The sequence below is a fragment of the Mus caroli genome, unplaced genomic scaffold, assembly GCF_978045245.1.
Source record: "Mus caroli unplaced genomic scaffold, Mus_caroli_1 scaffold_17, whole genome shotgun sequence".
Classification (NCBI taxonomy): Eukaryota; Metazoa; Chordata; class Mammalia; order Rodentia; family Muridae; genus Mus; species Mus caroli.
This window is the reverse complement of record NW_028227272.1, coordinates 13,424,374-13,432,069: the sequence shown is the minus strand read 5'-3', so window position 1 is coordinate 13,432,069 and position 7,696 is coordinate 13,424,374. Positions and strand designations below refer to the sequence as shown.

General features: G+C 40.4%; 1 protein-coding gene across 1 annotated transcript in view; it reads right to left on the bottom strand.

Annotated features, from left to right (window-relative positions):
- Positions 1-998: 998 nt before the first annotated feature.
- Positions 999-7,696, bottom strand: part of LOC147000590 (uncharacterized) — a 28,109-nt gene continuing 21,411 nt past the window's right edge. Inside the window, exon 2 of the transcript XR_015045692.1 lies at positions 999-1,653. The gene's annotated coding sequence lies outside the window, so the exon portion shown is untranslated. The remainder of the gene's footprint in view (positions 1,654-7,696) is intronic.

Sequence of the window (7,696 nt, the reverse complement as noted above, 5' to 3'; positions counted from 1 at the left end):
GCATTTTCTGCATTTGTGCATAAGCTTTTATGCTATTTGCTTTTATAAGCTTCCTCTCGGGTGGACCACAACATAAGAGAGATGCCTATACAAATATAAGAAACATCCATTTTCAGTAGGTGTCAAGAAAAGTTTACTTAAACTTCCCATGACCTCCCTAGGAACTGACATCCTACTTGGCAGAAAGAGACATGTATGTGGGTAACTGACATCCTGGATAGCAAGATAAGACATGGATATTAGACAAGGCCAGTTCTCTGCCACAGTTGTATACCACAACCAATGGGAGCAGGGTAAGTATATAACAAAGACATGTTCCTAAGGAAATTCCCTATCCCTATCCTGATTGGTAGAGTAACTTGACAGTTTTGTTTTGTTTTATTTTTAGATTTCAGACTTAAAAAGCCCTATAGGATCTTGACTCAATGTCATGGTTCAGCTCCCAAGTTTGACCTATGTCCCTGATTGATTGGTTTTGGGACATAAACTCAATAAACTATCCCTGTCTGACTGAGATTGGTGTTCATTGTGAGGCAACTCCTGGACCCCAGTATTTTAGTATTTAGCCCATAGTATACAACTTCAACAGCTTTTCAAGAACTATCTTTGAGTTTTAATAACTTGGATTGAAGCAGTTCATTTCATCTACCTATATTGCCTGCTGCAGGTGGATTCTATATTGGATGGCCACACCTGGGTCAGGGTTTGTGCTGAATAAAGGAACTGCAAACGATTTGGGCCCCAACAAGTCGGACCTATGGATACAGGTGAGTCTGAATTCCTGTAAGGTAAATACCCATGGGATATTGGGGCTGGATCTTCAAACAAAAGGAACGTAGGGTTGTTGGTTTTTTAAAATTTTTTTATTTATTATTTTCTTTATATACATTTCAAATGCTATCCCAAAAGTTCCCTATACCCTTCCCCCGCCCTGCTCCCCTACACACCCACTCCCATTTCTTGGCCCTGGTGTTCCCCTGTACTGGAGCATATAAAGTTTGCAAGACCAAGGGGCCTCTCTTCCCAATGATGGCCCACTAGGCCATCTTCTGCTACATATGCAGCTAGAGACATGAGCTCCGGGGGTACTGGTTAGTTCATATAGTTGTTCCACCTATAAGGTTGCAGACCCCTCTAGCTCCTTGAGTACTTTCTCTAGCTCCTCCATTGGGGGCCCAGTGTTCCATTCAATAGTTGACTGTGAGCATTCACTTCTATGTTTGCCAGGCCCCTGCATAGCCTCACAAGAGACAGCTATATCCGGGTCCTTTCAGGAAAATCTTGCTGGTGTATGCAATGGTGTCTGCATTTAGAGGCTGATTATGAGATGGATTCCTGGATGCAGCAGTCTCTACATTGTCCATCCTTTCATCTCAGCTCCAAACTTTATCTCTGTAACTCCTTCTATGGGAGTTTTGTTCCCAATTCTAAGAAGGGGCGAAGTGTCCACACTTTGGTCTTCATTCTTCTTGAGTTTCACGTGTTTTGCAAATTGTATCTTGGGTATTCTAAGTTTTGGGGATAATATCTACTTATCCATGCGTACATATTATGTGAGTTTTTTTGTGATTGGGTTACTTCACTCAGGATGATACCCTCCAGTGTCCCATCCAGCAGGACTTAGTTATTCCATGGGTCGAGGAGGACGGAGGCCTGCAAGAGAAACAGGTGGAGAAAGGGAAGTGAGACCAAGCAAAGAGTTGTCAAGGTCTGTTTAATGAAGGCTAAGAGCCTGGTTATAAGCACACAACGAGAAAAAATAGGGAGGGGTGGAGGGGGTATAATAAAACACAGAGAAAGGGATGGACATCTGGGGCGGATGCTAATTACAGGCTTCTTGCAGCTTATCTTGGAATGCCGGCCCTAAAACAGTCCTGGGCAGCCTTCAAAAATTCTGCAGTTTATCTTGGAATTCCAGCCCTAACCAAACAGTCCCAGGAAGCTATCAAAAGTCTTGTAGCTATCTTAGAGTGCCTTAAACAGTCACAGGCAAAAAACAGAGACATGGGGGAGGAGGTGAAGCGGCCTTAATCTAAGCAGTTCCAGGCGCCAAGTGGATACATGAAGAAGGGAGTGAAGCTGGCAGTCCCAGGGGCCAGGTAGAGACAATGAAGGAGAGGGTGACATAATTCCCTTCAAAGGGTCAGCCAGATCTTCAGGGTGAGAGTTGCTGTGGGTCTAGTTTCCCACAGTTTGGTCTCTCAAACTCCAGGTCCATCCATTCGCCTAGGAATTTCATAAATTCATTGTTTTTAATAGCTGACTAGTACTCCATTATGTAAATGTATCACATTTTCTGTATCCATTCCTCTGTTGAGGGACATCTGGGTTCTTTCCAGCTTCTGGCTATTATAAATAAGGCTACTATGAACATAGTGGAGCATGGGTTCTTATTACCAGTTGGAACATCTTCTGGATATATGCCCAGGAAAGGTATTGTGGGATCCTCTGGTAGTACTATGTCCAATTTTCTGAGAACCCACCAGACTGATTTCCAGAGTGGTTGTACAAGCTTGTACTCCCACCAACAATGGAGGAGTGTTCCTCTTTCTCCACATCCTTGCCAGCATCTGCTGTCACCTGAATTTTTGATCTTAGCTATTCTGACTGGTGTGAGGTGGAATCTCAGGGTTGTTTTGATTTGCATTTCCCTGATGATTAAGGATGTTGAACATTTTTTCAGGTGCTTCTCAGCCATTCGGTATTCCTCCGGTGAGAATTCTTTGTTTAGCTCTGCACCCCATTTTTTAACGAGGTTATTTGATTTTCTGGAGTCTACCTTCTTGAGTTCTTCATATATATTGGATATTAGTCCCCTATCTGATTTAGGATTCATAAAGATCCTTTCCAAATCTGTTGGTAGCCTTTTTGTTTTATTGACAGTGTCTTTTGCCTTACAGAAGCTTTGCAATTTTATGAGGTCCAATTGATTCTACATCTTACAGCACAAGCCATTGCTGTTCTATTCAGGAATTTTCCCCCTATGCCCATATCTTCGAGGCTTCTCCCCACTTTTTCTTCTAGAAGTTTCAGTGTCTCTGGTTTTATGTGGAGTTCCTTGATTTACTTAGACTTGACCTTAGTACAAGGAGATAGGAATGGATCAATTCACATTCTTCTACATGATAACCTCCAGTTGTGCCAGCACCATTTGTTGAAAATGCTGTCTTTTTTTCCACTGGATGGTTTTAGTTCCCTTGTCAAAGATCAAGTTATCATAGGTGTGTGGGTTCATCTAGGATCTTCAATTCTATTCCATTGGTCTACCTGTCTGCTGCTGTACCAGTACCATGCAGTTTTGTTTGTTTGTTTGTTTGTTTTGTTTTATCACAACTACTCTGTAATACAGCTTTAGGTCAGGCATGGTGTTTCCACCAGAGGTTCTTTTCTCATTGAGAAGAGTTTTTGCTATCCTAGGTTTTGTTGTTATTCCAGATGAATTTGAAAATTGCCAATTCTAACTTGGTGAAGAATTGAGTTGGAATTTTGATGGGGATTGCATTGAATCTGTAGATTGCTTTTGGCAAGATACCCATTTTTACTATATTGATGCTGCCAATCCATGAGCATGGGAGATCTTTCCATCTTCTGAGATCTTTGATTTCTTTCTTCAGAGAGTTGAAGTTCATATCATACAGATCTTTCACTTACTTAGGGTCACACCAAGGTATTTTATATTATTTGTGACTATTGTGAAGGGTCTTGTTTCCCTAATTTCTTTCTCAGCCTGTTTATCCTTTGTGTAGAGAAAGGCCATTGACTTGTTTGTGTTAATTTTATATACAGCCATGTCACTGAAGCTGTTTATCAGGTTTAGGGGTTCTCTGGTGGAATTTTTAGGGTCACTTATATATACTATCATATCATCTGCAAATAGTGATATTTTGACTTCTTCCTTTCCTATTTGTATCCTCCTTGACCTCCTTTTGTTGTTGAATTGCTCTGGCTAGGATTTCATGTACTATATTGAATAGGTAGGGAGAAAGTGGGCAGCCTTGTCTAGTCCCTGATTTTAGTGGGATTGCTTCCAGCTTCTCACCATTTACTGGTTTGCTGTAGATTGTTTTTATCATGTTTAGGTATGGGCCTTGAATTCTTGTTCTTTGCAAGGCTTTTATCATGAATGGGTGTTGGATTTTGTCCAATGCTTTCTCCGCATCTAACGAGATGATCATGTGGTTTTTGTCTTTGAGTGTATTTCTATAGTGGATTACATTGATGGATTTTCATATATTAAACCATCCCTGCATCCCTGGCATGAATCCTAATTGGCCAGGATGGATGATTGTTTTGATGTGTTCTTGTGTTGTTTAGCGAAGATTTTATTGAGTATTTTTGCATCGATATTCATAAGGGAAATTGGTCTGAAGTTTTCTATCTTTGTTGGTTCTTTATGTGGTTTAGGTATCAGAGTAATTGTGGCTTCCTTGAATGAATTGGGTAGAGTACCTCCTGTTTCTATTTTGTGGAATAGTTTGTGAAGAACTGGAATTAGATCTTCTTTGAAGGTCTGATAGAACTCTGCACTAAACCCATCTGGCCTTGGGCTTTTTTTTGGTTGGGAGACTATTAATGACTGCTTCTATTTCTTTAGGGGATATAGGACAGTTTAGGTCATTAATCTGATCCTGATTTAACTTTGTTACCTGGTATCTGTCTAGAAATTTGTCCATTTCATCCAGGTTTTCCAGTTTTGTTGAGTATAGACTTTTGTAGAAGGATCTGATGGTGTTTTGGATTTCTTCAGGATCTGTTGTTATGTCTCCCTTTTCATTTCTGATTTTGTTAATTAGGATGATTTCCCTGTGCCCTCTAGTGAGTCTGGCTAAGGGTTTATCTATCTTGTTGATTTTCTCAAAGAACCAGCTCATTTGATTGATTTTCTGAATAGTTCTTTTTGTTTCCACTTCATTGATATCAGCCCTGAGTTTGATTATTTCCTTCCATCTACTCCTCTTGGGTGAATTTGCTTCCTTTTGTTCTAGAGCTTTTAGGTGTGTTGTGAAGCTGCTAGTGTGTGCTCTCTCTAGTTTCTTTTTCAAGGCACTCAGAGCTATGAGTTTTCCTCTTAGGAATGCTTTCATTGTGTCCCATAAGTTTGGGTATGTTGTGGCTTCATTTTCATTAAACTCTAAAACGTCTTTAATTTCTTTCTTTATTCCTTCCTTAACCAAGGTATCATTGAGAAGAGTGTTGTTCAGTTTCCACATGAATATGGGTTTTCTATTATTTATGTTGTTATTGAAGATCAGTCTTAGTCCATGGCAATCTGATAGGATGCATGGGACAATTTCAATATTTTTGTATCTGTTGAGGCCTGTTTTGTGAACAATTATATGGTCAGTTTTAGAGAAGGTACCATGAGGTGCTGAGAAGAAGGTATATCCTTTTGTTTTAGGATAAAATGTTTGGTAGATATCTGTTAAATCCATTTGTTTCATAACTTCTGTTACTTTCACTGTGTCCCTGTTTAGTTTCTGTTTCCAGGATCTGTCCATTGATGAAAGTGGGGTGTTGAAGTGTCCCACTATTATTGTGTGAGGTGCAATGTGTGCTTTGAGCTTTACTGAAGTTTCTTTAATGAATGTGGCTGCTTTTGCATTTGGAGCATAGATATTCAGAATTGAGAGTTCCTCTTGGAAGATTTTACCTTTGATAAGGATGAGGTGCCCCTCCTTTTCTTTTTTGAAAACTTTTGGGTTGGAAGTCAATTTTATTCGATATTAGAATGGCTACTCCAGCTTGTTTCTTTGAACCATTTGCTTGGAAAATTGTTTTTCAGCCTTTCACTCTAAGATAGTGTCTGTCTTTTTCCCTGAGATGGGTTTCCTGTAAGCAGCAAAATGTTGGGTCCTGTTTATGTAGCCAAACCATTAGTCTATGTCGTTTTATTGGGGAATTGAGTCCATTGATATTAAGAGATATTAAGGAAAAGTAATTGTTGCCTCCTATTATTTTTGTTGTTAGAGTTGGCATTCTGTTCTTGTGGCAGTCTTCTTTTAGGTTTGTTGAAGGATTACTTTCTTGCTGTTTCTAGGGCATAGTTTCTGTAATTGTATTGTTTTGTTTTGTTTTGTTTTCTGGTATTATCCTTTGAAGGGCTGAATTCGTGGAAAGATATTGTGTGAATTTGGTTTTGTCATGGAATACTTTGGTTTCTCCATCTATGGTAATTGAGAGTTTGGCTGGGTATAGTAGGCTGGGCTGGCATTTGTGTTCTCTTAATGTCTGTATAACAGCTGTCCAGGATCTTCTGACTTTCATAGTCTCTGGTGAGAAGTCTGGAGTAATTCTAATAGGCCTGCCTTTATATGTTACTTGACCTTTTTCCCTTGCTGCTTTTAATATTTTGTCTTTATTTAGTGCATTTGTTGCTTTGTTTATTATGTTTCGGGAGGAATTTCTTTTCTGGTCCATTCTATTTGGAGTTCTTTAGGCTTCTTGGATGTTCATGGGCATCTCTTTCTTTAGGTATGGAAAGTTTTCTTCTATAATTTTGTTATAGATATTTGCTGGCCCTTTAAGTTGAAAATCTTCATTCTTATCTACTCCTATTATCCGTAGGTTTGGTCTTCTCATTGTGTCCTGGATTTCCTGGATGTTTTGAGTTAGGATCTTTTTGCATTTTGCATTTTCTTTGATTGTTATGTCCATGTTCCCTATGGAATCTTCTGTACCTGAGATTCTCTCTTCCATTTCTTGTATTCTGTTGCTGATGCTTGTATCAATGGTTCCTGATTTCTTTCCTTGGGTTTCTATCTCCAGAGTTGTCTCCCTTTGGGTTTTCTTTATTGCTTCTACCTCCATTTTTGGATCCTGGATGGTTGTGTTCAATTCCATCACCTGTTTGGTAGTGTTTTCCTGTAACTCTCTAAGGCATTTTTGTGTTTCCTATTTAAAGGCTTCTAGCTGTTTACCTGTGTTTTCCTGTATTTCCTTCTTAAAGTCCTCCATCATCATCATAAGAAGTGACTTTAGATCCATGCCTTGCTTTTCTGGTGTCATGGTGTATCCAGGACTTGCTATGGTGGAAGAGTAACCTTGGTTTCTGTTGCTTCTGTTCTTATGCTTGCCTCCTGCCATCTGATTATCTCAAGTATTTGCTGACCTCAATATATCTGATTGGAGCCTGTCCTTCCTATAATCCCAGTTGATTCAGGACTCCTCAGAGTCCAGCTTTCTCTGTGATCCTTTGCTTGTGGGCTCCTGTGAATCTGAGATTCTGGGTGTGTCAGAGTTCTTGACAGTCACGTTCCTCTGAGAACCTGAAATACTGGTATGATCAAGCTCCTTTTTATCCTGGGATCCTGTTGTCAAAGATCCTGGGCATGTTACAGTGCCTGGAAGTGGTGTCTCCTTTGAGGACCATGGAGCTGTCTGGTCAGTGGTCCTAAGATCATGGGGAGAGTCCTCTAGGGAGCTTGGGGGTGTCTGCCGACTCCGTGCCCAAGTTGATCTTGTGCTGGTGCTGACTGGAAGGGACTTGTGCCCCTGGTCAGGCCGGTTTTCTGCTTCCCTAATGCTGTCTCAGGTCCCGCGATTGGATTGGAACATAAGTTGTGTTCCACTCACCAGAGGTCCTAGGATCGAGTGGAGAGTCCTCTAGGGACCTTGGGGGTGTCTGGTGACTCCGAGTACAAGGTGACCCGGTGCTGGCCGAACTTAGCATTGTTGACAGTTCAAGTATCTAATTCTG